Below are 16,100 nucleotides of genomic sequence, written 5' to 3' on the forward strand. Positions count from 1 at the left end.
TCTACTGGCGACGGGCACCCTTTGGGCTAACCCTTAAGTCAGCCGTAGTATTTACGCGAGAATGGGGAAAGAATAGTTAACAGACGTACTAATGAAGATCCTTTTTGGTTTGCACATAAGTAATTAGAGTAACACAAAATACCCCTATGGTATCTTATTCTAATGTTCTTGTTGTAGTAGTGTTGGTAAGTTTTTAGACTTGTTGCAACCTTACAATCATTCTTAGGCAATTGCTAGTCACTCCTCAGAAAATATAGTTGATTAGGCTATATCCCCTTAGGTTTGACTATATGTCTCTAAACCTAATTGTGACGTTCAACAATCATAATACTTTTGTTCTGTTCTAGTATGATATTGACCCTGGTATGAATAAATGTATATATATACTTAGTTAAATATTTTATTATTTAAAAGTATATATTCTTGGTCAGAGTGTTTTAATCCCGATGTGTTTATAGTTCGTATATCTTTTATGGGTTGATATACTTGATTCACTATAAACAGTGCTCTGATACCAATCTGTCACACCCCAAAACCGAGAACGGCGGAAACGTTCTAGGGTGGAGGACGTCATGTACAGTATCATAACAATGCATAATAGTAAGGACAAGCAACAACATCCATTGCATTAATATAATAGTTGTAATACAAGCGTGTTCTGTATAGTTTGTAAGACACCAAAAGTATAATCAAAATAAAAGATGAGTCTTGTATGTGCTCCATCTTCTCAAAAGCTTCACCTGTACCTGTCTACTGATGACCTGAGAATACAAGTTATTTTGAAAGCGAGTATCAGCATAAAGCTGGTGAGTTCATAAGTATTTAGTGTCATTGCTTGTATGAAAATGTTAGTAACAATGTAGTGTAGTAATTGATTTCAAATGTTTTTGGAAATAGTATACTCCCTAGAAAACCCTATGTTTTCCAGTAAAAAGGTAGTCTTCTACCAAGACCCAATTGTTTGTATAATTGTTCGTTTGTAAATGTAAGGGTTTTTCCCCAGTGAAAACTATTAGTATAAAAATATAGTTTACTTAACGAGTATGTGACTAAGTCACAAAGTAATGAAATACAGACCCCAGGTGGTACTGAATGAACAATACGCCTCGAAAAAGTCCATAGTAGTAATATGTAAACTCCAGGCGGTACGCCTCGAAAAGTCCAAAGTAGAAAATATGTAGACTCCAGGCGATACGCCTCGCAAAGTCCATTTAAATCCTTATTTAGTTAATTTAAGGTTTGAATGTGAACTCGTATGTAACCATGCTGATCGATGGCTGAATAACTGATGACCCTCCAGGCCACACGTAGTATGGTGACATTTTGTCACCCCTGGGCCTAGTCGGCTTGGACTATAGCTAGGAGTCGGGATGTGGGAGTGTCTGTCCCGTATAGATCTATACACATAATGCCCGCTCTCCCTCCAGGAGACTCTGGTTACACGGTGATAGCACCATGAACTGTCGTATCGAGAAGTAGTATGTCACATTCTGTTTTAGTATTTAATGTTTGTATATTGTATAGTATGCTCTCTTGTATAGTGTATAGTATGTTCTCTTGTATAGTGTATAGTATGTTCTCTTACTCATTGTAGTACTTTTGTAGTAGCTCATAAATGTATTGACTCTTGTATGGGTCATTGTAATAGTAGTAGTGAGTAGTAATCCCTTAACTATACCTATAATAGTTAAATAGTAAGGTTGTTTGGATGCCTTTGTTACACAAAGGTACTGAATCGAAGTGAAAGCTTTTATATCCAACACATATATACATGATATATAACTAAGAATTAAACGACCTTCGGACAAATAACAGGGTACCCTAAGTCCACAACCAAACAAGGAACAGGAAGTAAAGTGAGCTATCAGTCCTAAGTCCTTTAAGTCTTACTTATATAAATATACTGGTGTAGATATGTATTTGAAAATATTGCAAGTATAAAAGAGTTTGAAAACTGTTTTAGCATCATAAGAGTTTAATAAAAGGTTTGAGAGCTTGAAAATCCATAAGTTTGATAGCAATTTGAAAGTAGTAGCAAATCTTCCTGTTTGTTCTAGTTATTAATCACATGTGATTAAAGCAATAACTAGAAATGTTCAACTTGTATTCCCCCCCCCCCATAAAAGCATTTTAAATCGTTTAAAAGGTTAATTAAGGGGTATGAACTCACCTGCAGTGAGTGGTTTGGATGGAAGCGCCGGGTAGGATGCTAGGTGTCAAGTGAGGACTTGAACACACACACAGATCCTATGTAACATGTAGTGATACATAAATGTATCTAATTAGTCATTTTATAACTAATTAATCAAGTAAAGACACTCTAATACATGGAAACACTTAGTTTCAAGTGCTAGGAGTGCTAAAGGGTTGCATCTAAGGAGAGTATGGCCTCACATTGGAGTTTACTCCTCATTTGGTAACCCTATATGTGTTTACAGTTTCTGGACCATTTCCCCCATGAGTTTACGGCCGTAAACTCATGGTAATTGGTGCATTGGTGTGTTTTAAGGTCTTATACTTCACAAGGAAGTGTTCTAGGTTTGCATCAAGGCTTAGGAAGTGGTTAGGGCTCGAAATGGCTCACTTTTGGAGTTTACGGTCCTTGGACCACTCCTTGGGAGTTTACGGTCGTAAACCCATGAGTTTACGGCCGTAAACTCATGGTCACTTCTTCCATTTCGTGTTTTGGGGGTTGTAGTTCATGCATGCAAGGTTCTAGTCTTTTATCCAAGCCATAGAAGGTGTTAGGGGCACCTAAACACCACTTGGTGGTGTTTACGGTTCAAGGATATCCCTTGACCGTAAACCCAAGTGTTCTTGATGTCTTTCCATGGATTAACAAGTATACTAAGCAAGTAACTAGCTAGGAGGAGTGTACTTACTTATAGGAAGCTTGTAAAAGTGTTTAGGGCCCAAGAACACTAGTGTGTGTTCTTGGTGTTCTTGGTGTTTTGAAGAACACTTGAAGATCTAAGTAAAAATCAAGAATCCATGGATGAAATGATGTATAAACACTAGATAAAGTGTTGTATGAACGAATCAAGGAAGGAACTACTTACGTTTTTGGAGGATTTGAAGAAGTGTGTGATGATACTTGAGAGAAAAGTGGTGCGTGTTCTTGAACTTGAAGGCGTAAAGTGAGGAAGTGAGGGAATAAGGGTAAACTCATGCCTTAAGCATGAGTTCATGGTCAAGAGGGAGTTTACGGCCCAAACTCCCCAAGTTTGGCCGTAAACACCTTGTTAAGGTGTTAAAATGTTAAATTGTTACACCTCACTCATAACGATACTTCCTTTTATTTATTCGTTTGACGAAAATAAAATAAAACACCTAAACGGACTTAAAATCAGCCAAAAATGTTCTGAAATGTATTTGACTATTATTTGAAGTGTTTGACTGTAGAGATTATACAAATGAAAATTTCGGGTTGTCACAGTAAGTGACCCAGAACTCTTCCTTGAGGATTGTAGGACCTTAAACCACCCTCATTTCATAAAGTCCATGAGATTACGGCCGTAAGCTCCATGCTTGGCCGTAAACTCATCAAGAGCCTCATTTGGGTTGGTCTTTCTCATGCAAGTATAGAGCAAAAATCCCTAAAGCATCCCTAGCCTTCAAACTTACACTTAGCCATGTTTGACCATGAGTTTACGGCCTTAAACTCCCTTGGGCCGTAAACCCATGGCCGTAAACTCATGTTAGTGCTATTTCACTTTCCTTTGTTGAATCACATGTGATTCCAACACTTGGTAAAGGTGTTTCCTAGTCCCGGAAGGTGTTTCCTTTCATATAGTTGTTTATAAACACTATATTCATGTCAATATGTGTCCTTATATATCATTTAGGACCTATTGTGTCTCGGGACTTCATTCGTGGAACTTCTCATCCTTACACGCATACCCGTTTGAATCACCCACATCAGGTGAGTTCATATCCCGTAATGAATCTTTTAACTGTTTTAACTATTTTAAGGGGGAATACAAGTTGAACACAATGATAATTGTGAAAATGTTTGTTATAAACATCTTTCAAAATGTTACGTATGTCATTTATAAGTTTGTCAAAACATTTCACAAACTCTTTTAAAGTTATGTTATTATAAGCGACAACTATGTACTTACATTTCCCAATACTTTCATAAAGTGACAGTACCACTTGAAAGTCAAACTCAAACTATTTTCGAGTTAAGATAGTTACAAACTAGGGAAAACATACATTTTTACAAACGACAAACAGATCAGTCGAGTCTAGCACATAACAGAAGATGACTTGGTAGAAGGCTACGTTTAAAAGAAAGGACCATAATGCTAGTCTTATGATTCCTTAATATATACATCACAGGATATATATATATATATATATATATATATATATATATATATATATATATATATATATATATATATATATAGGGTCCGACAGGTAATAGGATGTGTGCTCTCCGCTTCATTTCCCGTTCCTTGTTTGGTTGTGGGCTTGGAACGAATTCACCCAATCTATTTTCTATCCGATTCTATATATATGTATGCTCAGTATACATTAAGTCATCATAAGGGTACCAGGTATGGGTCAGGTTATAGGACACAGAGTCAAAACACAGTTTTTCTAGTACAAAACATAGTTTCCAAAATCAGTACTTTTGGTTTACAAAACTAGAAACTTCCCAGTAAAGGGTTTAATCCATTTTATTAAACCAGTACAATTTAAAGGACCTTAGGTGAGTGAATGTATAATACTTTAGTTTATACATCATGTTTATATATAAAACTAATACCCAATAGGTAGTTGGATGTGTGCTTTCCGCCTTACTTCCTGTTCCTTGTTTGGTTGTGGGCTTAGGGCAGATTCACTCAATTAACTTTCTATCCGATATTAGATTATATATATCAGTATAAACTAAGCTATTATAAAAGTTGTCATTGTGGTCACCATTTTATTATAAGAAATAAGGGTTTTCTTAAAGAACTTTTCATTAGATATAAAGGAACCATTACAATTAACTCCATGAGTAACAAGTGAATACACCAGGGTTATATATGACAATGATCTAACAACCAATGAGATGTGTGCTATCCGCCTTAATTTCTGTTCCTCGTTTGGTTGTGAGCTTAGGGCAGATGCGCACAATCGATTGTTTGTTTACTCTGAGTCTTGTATAACTTGTACCCACTTAGTACCCATAGAAAGGGTTGTGGTGTCATTTTACTCAAACTTCCATCAAAGTAGGAAATATAGGATTTTCTAGAGGAACAGGCGAACTTTTCAAAACAGAACTTACAACTTACAACATTTTACAACTACATGTTACAACTACATTTTCAACACCATTTTACATCTACATTTTCAACAACACTTTACAACTTACTTACATCACTAAAATCTTATGAACTCACCAACTTAATTGCTGATCAACTCTTTCAAATAACTTGTATTCTCAGGAGACTATTAGACAGGTGCTCGGGCTGGGAATTCTGAAGATGGAGCATTATAGCTTCAAGTCTTGTTTTGTTATTTGTTTATGAATTCTATGTTTTGTGAACACACACATTGTAAACACTTTCTTTCGAAATGAAATGGTTGTTCATTACTTGCTTACCATATACATATCTCGTGATACTAAACATGACGTCCTCCACCCCTGAACGATTCCGTCGTTCCGGTTTTGGGGTGTGACATACCCCAACCTCAGATCGATCTTGGAGAACCAAGATGCACCCTGCAACTGATCAAAGAGGTTGTCAATCCATGGAAGGGGATAACGGTTCTTCATCGTCAACTTTTTCAACTCCTGGTAATCAATGCACATCCTGTGTGAACCATCCTTCTTCTTGAGGAACAATATCGGTGCTCCCCATGACGAACTGCTCGGTCTGATGAACTACTTGCCTAACAGCTCCTGAAGCTGAAAGGAAAACTCCTGCATATCGGGCCGTGCCAAAATGGTACAACGGCTTGTAAATCAGAGCTGCACTTGGAACTAGTTCAGTCTTGAACTCAACCTACCTCTCGGGAGGCACAACACGTGATTCCTCCGGAAACACATCAGCAAATTCCCTAACAACTGGCACATCTAAAACCGATGTATGCTCCACAACCCGTGTATCTACCACATAGGCAAGATAACCCATAAACCCATGCTGAATATACGGACGCGCCCTGGCTACCGAACAAAACCCTGATTCAACCCTGGTACCCTCTCCGTAGATGACTAGTTCTCCCCCACTTGGGGTACGAACCACTACACGCTGCCTCTTGCAATCTATCATAGCACCAAACCTGATCAAATAATCCATCCCCACTATCATGCATACATCCCCCATGGGGATAGGAATCAAATCAATCGGATAAGGCACCCCGAAAATCTCCCGAACACAGCCCTGATACACTCTAGATGCAGAAATCCCATGTTCGTCGGCGATAGAAACCCGCAATGGACACTTTAACTCGCTAAGGGGCATAATAAAATCCCTACTGAAAGATCAAGATACAAAGGACCGAATCACGCCCTAGTCGAATAACACAAGAGAAGGAAATGAATTCACTAAGAAAGTACCTATCAGAAACATAAACATAAGCATACCATAAAATAATCAACAAGATGATAAATAGAAACATACCAATAACGACATTTGGCACCGCCCTGGCCTCCTCTGTCGTGAGCTAAAAAGCACGACCTCTAGCCCTCGGGGGTTTCGCCCTACCCTATCTTCCATCAGTGATCCTCAAAGTAGCTGGAGCCGGAACCTGTGCCGATCCCGCTGTGAGCAAAGGACATTTGGCCTTAATATGGCCAACCTGCTCATAATGATAACAAATCCTGGTGGTCGGTGCGGGGACATGCTGGCAATAGTCCTTAGCATAATGCCCATCCTTGCCACATTTATGGCACCCAAAAGTACATCGACAAGAACCCTCGTAAACCTTGTCATACTTGCCACAAGTGTGGCCCCTCTAACTCCTAAATCTTGCATCAGCGACCTTAAACCGCTTCGCCACAGGCTGTGACTGCACCAGAGCCTACCTCCGCTCCCTCGTCTGGAGCTCCATCTCGATCTCCCGCTGCCTAGCGGCCTCCTGTAACTCCACAAGTGTACCATAGCGCTGAGTAGACACAAAATTGTGGATGTCCTTCTTGATCATGCTCAAGTGCCGAGTCATGTGAGCTTGCTCAGAAGTAGCAAACTCAGGGCAAAACAGTGCTCTCTCAGTGAACATCTTGGTGATCTTCGTCACCGACTCAGTACCCTACCGCATGTCTAAATACCATTGGGCCAATCTCTCCCTCTCAACCAGTGGGACATATCTCGAGCAGAACATCTTAGAGAACTGTTCCCATGATATAGCAGCTCTCTGCTCCGAAGTGTATGAACTAGTAACCAATCTCCACCAATCCTTCGCTCCAGACCAAAGAAGGTTTAGAGCGCACTTGACCTTCTGGTCAGTTGGGCAGGAACAAGTAAATAAACACCCCTAAACATCAGACATCCACCTCATGGAAATGATCGGATCCTGAACCCCATCAAACACCAGGGGCTTCGTAATGTCGAATTCCCGGTACCAGAAGGCTCTCCCCCCCTCCAATCCCCACAGCAGTAGCCTCTGAAAGCGCAACGTATCGGTCATCAAAGAACTCCATCATGGCAGTCTTGATAAACCCAAACAACTCCGATATCTATCCACGACCAATAGAAACAACCTCAACATGAATCATCTCCCTGACCTAATCCTCAGTCAGACGTGGCCTAGCCTGGCCACTCGCTCTGCTCCTAATCCAGATCCCTTCATGAACACCATACTGAAGAAAACTAGAAAGTGTCAGATAAAGTGCAATTCATATCATAGGAGCTATTCCAAATAACAAAACCGTAGGGGTTATGACTTCCTTGCTACCTTTACGGGTCTTGTGCTTCCAGTAGTATGGGCCCATACCGTGACAACTCGAAATTTCTATTCTGTACAACCATTCAATTCAATAGAAGTCAGAAGAGTTTCTACTAACTTTCAAGCTTTTTGGAAAAAGTTTGAATGTTTTAAGATTAGTACTTCAGGAGATATCAGGAGAGAGGATGCCCTAGGGTTTATTGTGTAGCAATAATGTCCCAAAACTCCAAGAGTTTGGAGTTTACGGCCTAAACAAGGTGTTTACGGCCGTAAACCCCAAGGGTATAAATATGGCACTTAGCCATTTTTAACACTTTTTCACAATTTCAAAGCTAGAACTCAAATCCTCTCAAGTATCATCCGATTTTTCTTCTTGATCTTCAACTTTGTAAGTGTTTCTATCCCTACAAAGTTGATATCTTACTTAATCTAGTGATCTTACATGATTCCATCCGTGAAATCATTCCAAAAGTGTAGATCTTCAAGTTTCACCAAGAACACCAAGAACACACACTAGTGTTCTTGGACTTTTAGCACCTTTTCAAGCTTCTACCTAGTAAGTACTCTTACCCTAGTGTCTTATAAGGCTTGTTACACTTCATAATCATCTAGAAAACGCCAATAATCAAAGGATCAAAGGTGTTTATGGTCCAAGAACACCTTGGACCGTAAACCCTAAAAAGGGTGCCAAAGTGTGCCCTAGTCCTTTACAAGCCTTGGAAACTAGCCTAGACCCCTTCCTTGATGTGCTTAGTACTTGAAAACATCAAAAGACCATAAATCATTTGAGTTTACGGCCGTAAACCCAAAGACAAATGGTCCAAGGACCGTAAACTCCACAAAAGGAGTGAAATGGTGCCCTAATCTCTTCCTAAGGCTTAAACATGAAGTAAGAATGCTTCTTATGACCTTTAGAGCTTCAAACACAAAATGGTAGATGTACCATGAGTTTACGGCCGTAAACTCATGAGTTTACGACCGTAAACTCAAAGGGTGATGGTCACAAAACCGTAAACTCCAAGAAAGTTTACCCTTGAACCCTAAACTCAAATACAAGGTCCTACCACCCTTAGATGCAATCCTTAGGACTTATAGCACTTAAATCAAGTGTTTTACATGTCTTAGGATGTCTTAAACTTGGTTAATTAGTTGTTTTATGACTAATTGGATACATATATGTGTTATTATATGTTAACTAGGATCATTGTGTGTGTACAAGTCTTCACTTGACACCTAGCATCCTATACATTCCGTTCATCCAAACCACTCACTACATGTGAGTTCATACCCCCTTAATTAACCTTTTAAATGTTTTCAATGTTTTTAAATGCTTTTATGGGGGGGGGATACAAGTTGATCTATTATAGTTATTATATCAATCACATGTGATTAATAACTACCAGTCTAGTGGATTTATTACTTTTCAAACGGTTTTACAAGCTCTTTTTCATATCAAATAGTTTTATCAAACTCTTTTACATGTCAAATACTTTTACTTCAAATATTTTACACTTATATTCTGTTAAATGTATATCTTTATAGATATAGTTATATAAGTAGGATTGAAAGGACTTAGAACTGATAACTCACCTTACCTCCTGTTCCTCGTTTGGTTGTGGACTTAGGGTATCGGTTATTTGTCTGAAGGTCGTTTGAATCCTAGTTATATATCATGTATATGTATATAGATATAAAGGTCCTTCTTTCTATTTCAATACCCTCGGGTAGCAAGGGTATACAATCATGTTCATACGTACAAGTCATGTTACTAGTAAACTACGATAGGCGTAGTTTAGGAAGTTACTAATACTATTACTACAACAGTGAATCATACAATGAGTCAGTTCATACATGAGTCAATACTTGCTAGATAGAGAGAGAACACACAATACAGCTAGTACACACAGTACATTACAATACATGCTAGACAGAGTGAGAACACACAATACAGCTAGTACACACAGTACATTACAATACATGCTAGATAGAGTGAGAACACACAATACAGCTAGTACACACAGTACATTATAATACATGCTAGATAGAGAGAGAACACTCAATACAACTAGTACACACAGTACATTACAATACAGGCTAGACAGAGGGAGAACATACAATACAGCTAGCACATACATTACATATACATTTTTTCAGTTATATGAGCCACGTAACGGGGCATGGCATCACCTGCCATGACCGTTTTGTATCCAAAATCTCCTTAATTGGGGAGCATATGAGTTTGTGTATAGATCTATACTGGATTGACTATCCTACACCTTGCTGCTCGCTATAGTGGGACTTGCAAGTCTACGGGTGCCAAACGTCATTTCTTACGACGTCTTACATCGTCGTTTTTCTATAGAGTCGGTAGCAGGATACAGGCCGATCACATGGTACTTTAATTTACAATTGGTTTAAGGTAGTTAGCACAGCAATAGTTACAACACTACAGTACTATTCCATTTTCCCATTACATTCACTTTGTGATCTTCACACAATATACAGTAATGTAAAAACTATATTTTTGGTAAATGATAGTCAGATTTGGGAAAATACACGCTCTTACAAGAGGCACACACACAGTTACTAGATGCCTTGGTAGAAGGCTACTTTTAGTAGGAAACATAGGGTTTTCTAGGAGGTTCAAAACTTTTACATACTTGCACTTCACATACTTACAAATACTTTCTTACAAATACAGACATTAAAATACTTATGATCTCACCAGCTTTAAAGCTGATACTCTCTTTCAAAATAACTTGTATCCTCAGGTCACCAGTAGACAGGTACCGATGCAAGGTTTAGAGAAGATGGAGCTCGTTCAAGACTCGTCTTTCATTTTGATTTATATTTTGGTGTCTATATAACTTGGCAGAACACACTTGTATTAAAATTATATTATTAATGCAATGGATTATGTTGTTGCTTGTTTACTACTATTCATTGTTGTGATACTGTACATGACGTCCTCCGCCCCCGAACGTTTCCGCCGTTCTTGGTTTTGGGGTGTGACAGATTGGTATCAAAGCATTGTTTATAGTGAATTGAGTATATCAACCCATAAAAGATATACCGACTATAAATACAATAGGGATTAAAATACTCTGATAAAGAGTTTATACTTTTAAATAATAAAATATTTAACTAAGTATACATGCCTGCATTCTTACTAAAATCAGTGTCACTAGGACAGAACAAAAGTATTATGATTGTTGGGCAGCACAAGTAGACTTAGAGACATATAGTCAAAACTGGGAAGATATAGCCTGATCAACTATATTATCCGAGGGTTGACTAGCATGTGCCTAAGTGTGGTTATGAGGTTGCAACAAGTCTAAAAACTTACCGACAATACCACAATGAAAACAATAGAACAGAACATAAACCTCAAATACTATAGGAGTATTTTGTGTTACTATAAACTACTTATGTGCTAGATTATTATATCCCTTTTCTTGCATAGATAACATGGCTGGATTCCATATCCCCGGAGACCCGTACTATCCCAACCGCGGCAATGCAGGATGGCTGGGAGAAGAGCCAAAAGATGATCACCCAATCCCTTTGGACGATCACTATGCTGAGGGTTTTTCTGATGGTTCTGACTCAAAGCCAGAAGTCAACAACCTACCCCCAGCTGCTCAAGACCCAAACCCACGTCCGGCATTTCAAGGACCCACACCTCTGTGGGCCACAAACTTGAACAGATGGAGTCAGGAACAGGGTCAACCCATTCCCTACAATGGGGATAGAAGCTTTTATAACCTCACCGAGGGAGGTTCAGCTGATCGTGTCCTGCCCATCATGGTCCGTAGGATTTCTCGGAACACCGAGCAGGGTCGAGCATCTATCGACCGAGTGTTGGAGATTGACGCCAACTCTGGCGTTAACACGGTCCGCATTCGCCAACTCGAGGTAGCTATGGAAAGGGCTAGGATAACCAATGGGACTCTGCAGCAACAGCTAACTGCATCCCAAGCTGAAGTTAGGGAACTTCAGGCTAGACAGTCAATGTATGAAAGGCGCATGCGAGACATAGAGCGTCGTCTGCCTGAATCAAGAACTCACTCTAGTAGTTCTCGTCGCCGCTAGAGTCTCCTCGACTTCTCTTTTGGATATAACTTAGTTTATGTAAAAACTCTAGTCTAATTTCCTACCTTTGTTAGAACTTGGACCTGTTAGGTCTTGATTGGGTCGTAGATCTGTCAAAATTTTCCCATCATGGTTTGATGTAAGACCTACTTCGAGGTCATTTTTCCCGAACTTATTACATCTGTAATTCCAGTATTATTGACAGATACCTAATCCTATGGAAATTATTATCCAAATGCTATCATATGTTAGTACTATATCTACATTCAATCGTGCTGTTCAATTGTGCTGTTGGACTATGGAGAGTTAGTCCATGAGGCATTCTCATCAAATTCTCCCTATTAAATTCTTATCAATATCTTCATCTTTGTAAACTTATAGTTGAAAGATGCCTCCACGTCGATCAACGAGACGCGATCCTCAGATAACTGCAACACCACCTGCTCCTCAAATCAATACGGCGACTCTGAATGCTGTTGTAGCTGCGGCTGTGGCTACAGCCATGGCTCAATATCATTCATCTGGTTCCACTGGAGGGGGAACCCCTGTTCAATCTACTCATGGTGAAATCCCTGTGCGCTTGAGAGAGTGCTCCTACAAGGACTTCACCAGCTGCAAGCCACTGTCCTTTAAAGGGACTGGCGGAGTCATTGCCCTCTCGCAATGGTTCGAAAAGACAGAGTCGATCTTCGAGATCTGCTCATGCCCGGAGGGAAGCAAAGTCAAATTTACTGCATGCACCTTCGAGGCAAAAGCCCTGACATGGTGGAATAGCCATGTCAAGTCACTATCTCTCATAGTGGCTAATGCTATGGGCTGGGAAGCTCTGAGAGAGCTAATGGTTGAGGAGTACTTCCCGAGGGGCGAAATCCAAAAGCTAGAGGAAGAACTGTGGAGCCTAACCATGAAGGGCTCCGATATAGTCTCTTATACCGCCAGATTCTGCGAGCTGGTGGCCCTCTGTCCCAACATGGTTCATACAGAGGGAAAGAAGATTGAAAGATACATATGGGGGCTGGTGCCTCCATTCCAGGGAAATGTTTTGGCTTCAAACCCCACTACATTCGATAGTGCCAAGCGATTGGCACAGCGGCTTATAGACCATGGGGTTCGTACCCCGGCCGCAACAACGACCCTGGCCATCTCAGAATCCGCCAAAACCGCTGATTCCAAGCGGACGTTTTTGGATGACAAAAAGAAGAAGAAGGCTGCCAAGAAGCAGCGGGTCGTGGCAGTTCATGCTGCGATAGCACCTGCCACTGCTGCTGCTACTGCTCCGGTAAAGCAGTATGCTGGAAGTTTGCCTAAGTGCAACCAGTGCAACTTCCACCGCGTCGGAGCCTGTCGTGAAATGTAGTGCTCTAACTGCAGCAGGAAGGGGCACACTGCCCGCTTCTGCAAGGCTCCAGCAAAACCAATCACCCAAGTCCCCGGCGCTGGTGTGGGCCAAGCTTGCTACGGCTGTGTCGAAGTGGGCCACTACAAAAGGGACTACCCAAAGGCAGGAAATGTCGGTAGAGTGGGAAGAGTTCTGGCCATAGGCCACGAGGAAGCAGTTTCCGACCCCACAGTGGTGTCACTGGTACGTTTCTCCTCGATAACTCTTATGCATGCATATTATTTGATAGTGCAGCAGAGAGGAGCTTCGTGAACCAAAAATTTGATCATTTACTTAAGCAAAAATCACGAGCACTTAAGGAACCGTTCACTGTAGAAATGGCTAACGGAAAGACAGAGAGCACTGGCAGTATATACATAGGGTGTACCCTAACACTGGATAGCCATTCATTTTCGATCGACCTCATTCCGGTCTCAATTAAAAGTTTCGACGTCATTATCTGCATGGATTGGTTGAGTCTTCATCGTGCCGACATCATGTGTTATGAAAAGGCTGTTCGCCTTAATCTGCCGTCTGACGAAACTCTAGTAGTTTATGGCGACAAACCCGGCACGAACCTTCGTATCATCTCGAGCATTCAAGCTCAAAAATTCTTGCGAAAGGAATTTCACGCATTCCTTGCTCATGTGGTCGATGTGAGCCAAGAAACGAAAGACATTAAGAACATCCCAGTGGTACGCGACTTTCCCAACATCTTTCCAGAAGAACTCCCATGATTTCCTCCGCAACGTCAAGTCGAGTTCCGAATCGACTTAGTCCCAGGGGCTACCCCCGTAGCCAAATCGCCCTATCGCCTAGCACCTGCAGAGATGCAAGAACTGTCCTGTCAACTTAACGAACTGCTCAGCAAGGGCTTTATAAGACCAAGCTTCTCACCCTGGGGAGCTCCAGTCTTGTTCGTCAAGAAGAAAGACGGATCGTTTCGTATGTGCATCGACTACAGGGAGCTCAACAAGCTAACCGTCAAAAATCGTTATCCTTTGCCTCGTATTGACGATTTATTTGACCAACTTCAAGGGGCGAATTTCTTTTCCAAAATCGACTTAAGATCCGGATATCACCAACTGCGAGTGCTAGGGGAGGATGTTCCAAAGACAGCCTTCCGAACTCGTTATGGGCACTACGAATTCGTAGTGATGCCGTTCGGATTAACAAACGCACCCGCAGTGTTCATGGATTTAATGAATAGGGTGTGCCGTCCTTACTTGGATCAGTTCGTCATCATCTTCATCGATGACATACTTATCTACTCTCGAAGTAAGGAGGAACATAGTCAACATCTTCGACAGATCTTAGAAACACTACGTTCGGAGAAGCTCTATGCGAAGTTCTCGAAATGCGAATTTTGGATCCGAAGAGTCAAATTCTTAGGACACGTGGTTAGCGAAGAGGGAATACACGTGGACCCATCCAAAATCAAAGCCATTGAGAGCTGGTCAACACCGAAGACGCCTACAGAAATTCGTCAATTTCTAGGCCTCGCTGGCTACTATCGTAGGTTCATACAGAACTTCTCCCACATTGCGAAACCTCTTACAACACTGACCCAGAAAGGCGTGGCCTTTGACTGGGAAGAGAAGCATGAGAGAGCGTTCCAAACGCTCAAAAGAGCCTTGTGCACCGCACCAATACTATCCCTCCCCGAAGGGATAGAAGACTTCGTTGTCTATTGCGATGCGTTAAATCAAGGACTCGGATGTGTTCTGATGCAGCGAGGTAAGGTCATCGCCTATGCCTCGAGACAGCTGAAGACACATGAGGCCAACTACACTACCCACGATCTTGAGCTAGGAGCAGTTGTGTTTGCTCTGAAGATCTGGAGACACTACTTGTACGGTACAAAAAGCACTATCTTTACAGACCACAAAAGCCTACAACATATATTCGACCAGAAAGAGCTCAACATGAGACAACGACGGTGGGTCGAGCTACTCAGTGACTACGAATGCGAAATTCGTTATCATCCGGGTAAAGCCAACGTAGTAGCTGACGCCCTAAGTCGGAAAGAATATTCTGGTCGTAGAGTCAAATCATTGACTATGACTATCCATTCACACTTTTCCACACAAATTAAGGAAGCTCAGCTCGACGCTTTGAAACCTGAAAATGTGGCGGGTGAATCCCTGAGAGGGATGGATAAGAACTTGGAAGTCAAGGGTGGCAGAGCTTTTTATCTCATGGACCGGATCTGGACCCCGAAACTTGGTGGTTTCAGGGACTTGGTCATGAATGAGGCGCACAACACTCGTTATTCCGTCCACCCAGGTTCGGATAAGATGTATCTGGATCTTAAAAAGTTATACTGGTGGCCTAACATGAAAGCAGAGATTGCTACCTTCGTGAGTAAATGCCTTACTTGCGCCAAGGTCAAGGTCGAATACCAGAAACTGTTAGGATTACTCCAGCAACCGGAGATACCTGAATGGAAGTGGGAGCGGATCACTATGGATTTCATAACCAAGTTGCCCAAGACAACGGGTGGACTTGATACCATATGGGTCATCGTCGATAGATTGACCAAGTCCGCACACTTCCTGCCTATCAAGGAAACAGACAAGATGGAGAAGCTTACAAGAACTTACATTAGGGAGATTGTACCACTGCACGGTGTTCCCATATCCATTATCTCGGATAGAGATAGTAGATTCACTTCGAGGTTCTGGCAGTCGCTACAAAGTTCCCTAGGAACTAGGCTGGACATGAGTACAGCCTACCATCCACAGACAGA

Source organism: Lactuca virosa, chromosome 3, assembly GCF_052849685.1.
Source record: "Lactuca virosa cultivar CGN04683 chromosome 3, Lactuca_virosa_CGN04683_v6, whole genome shotgun sequence".
Lineage (NCBI taxonomy): Eukaryota > Viridiplantae > Streptophyta > Magnoliopsida > Asterales > Asteraceae > Lactuca > Lactuca virosa.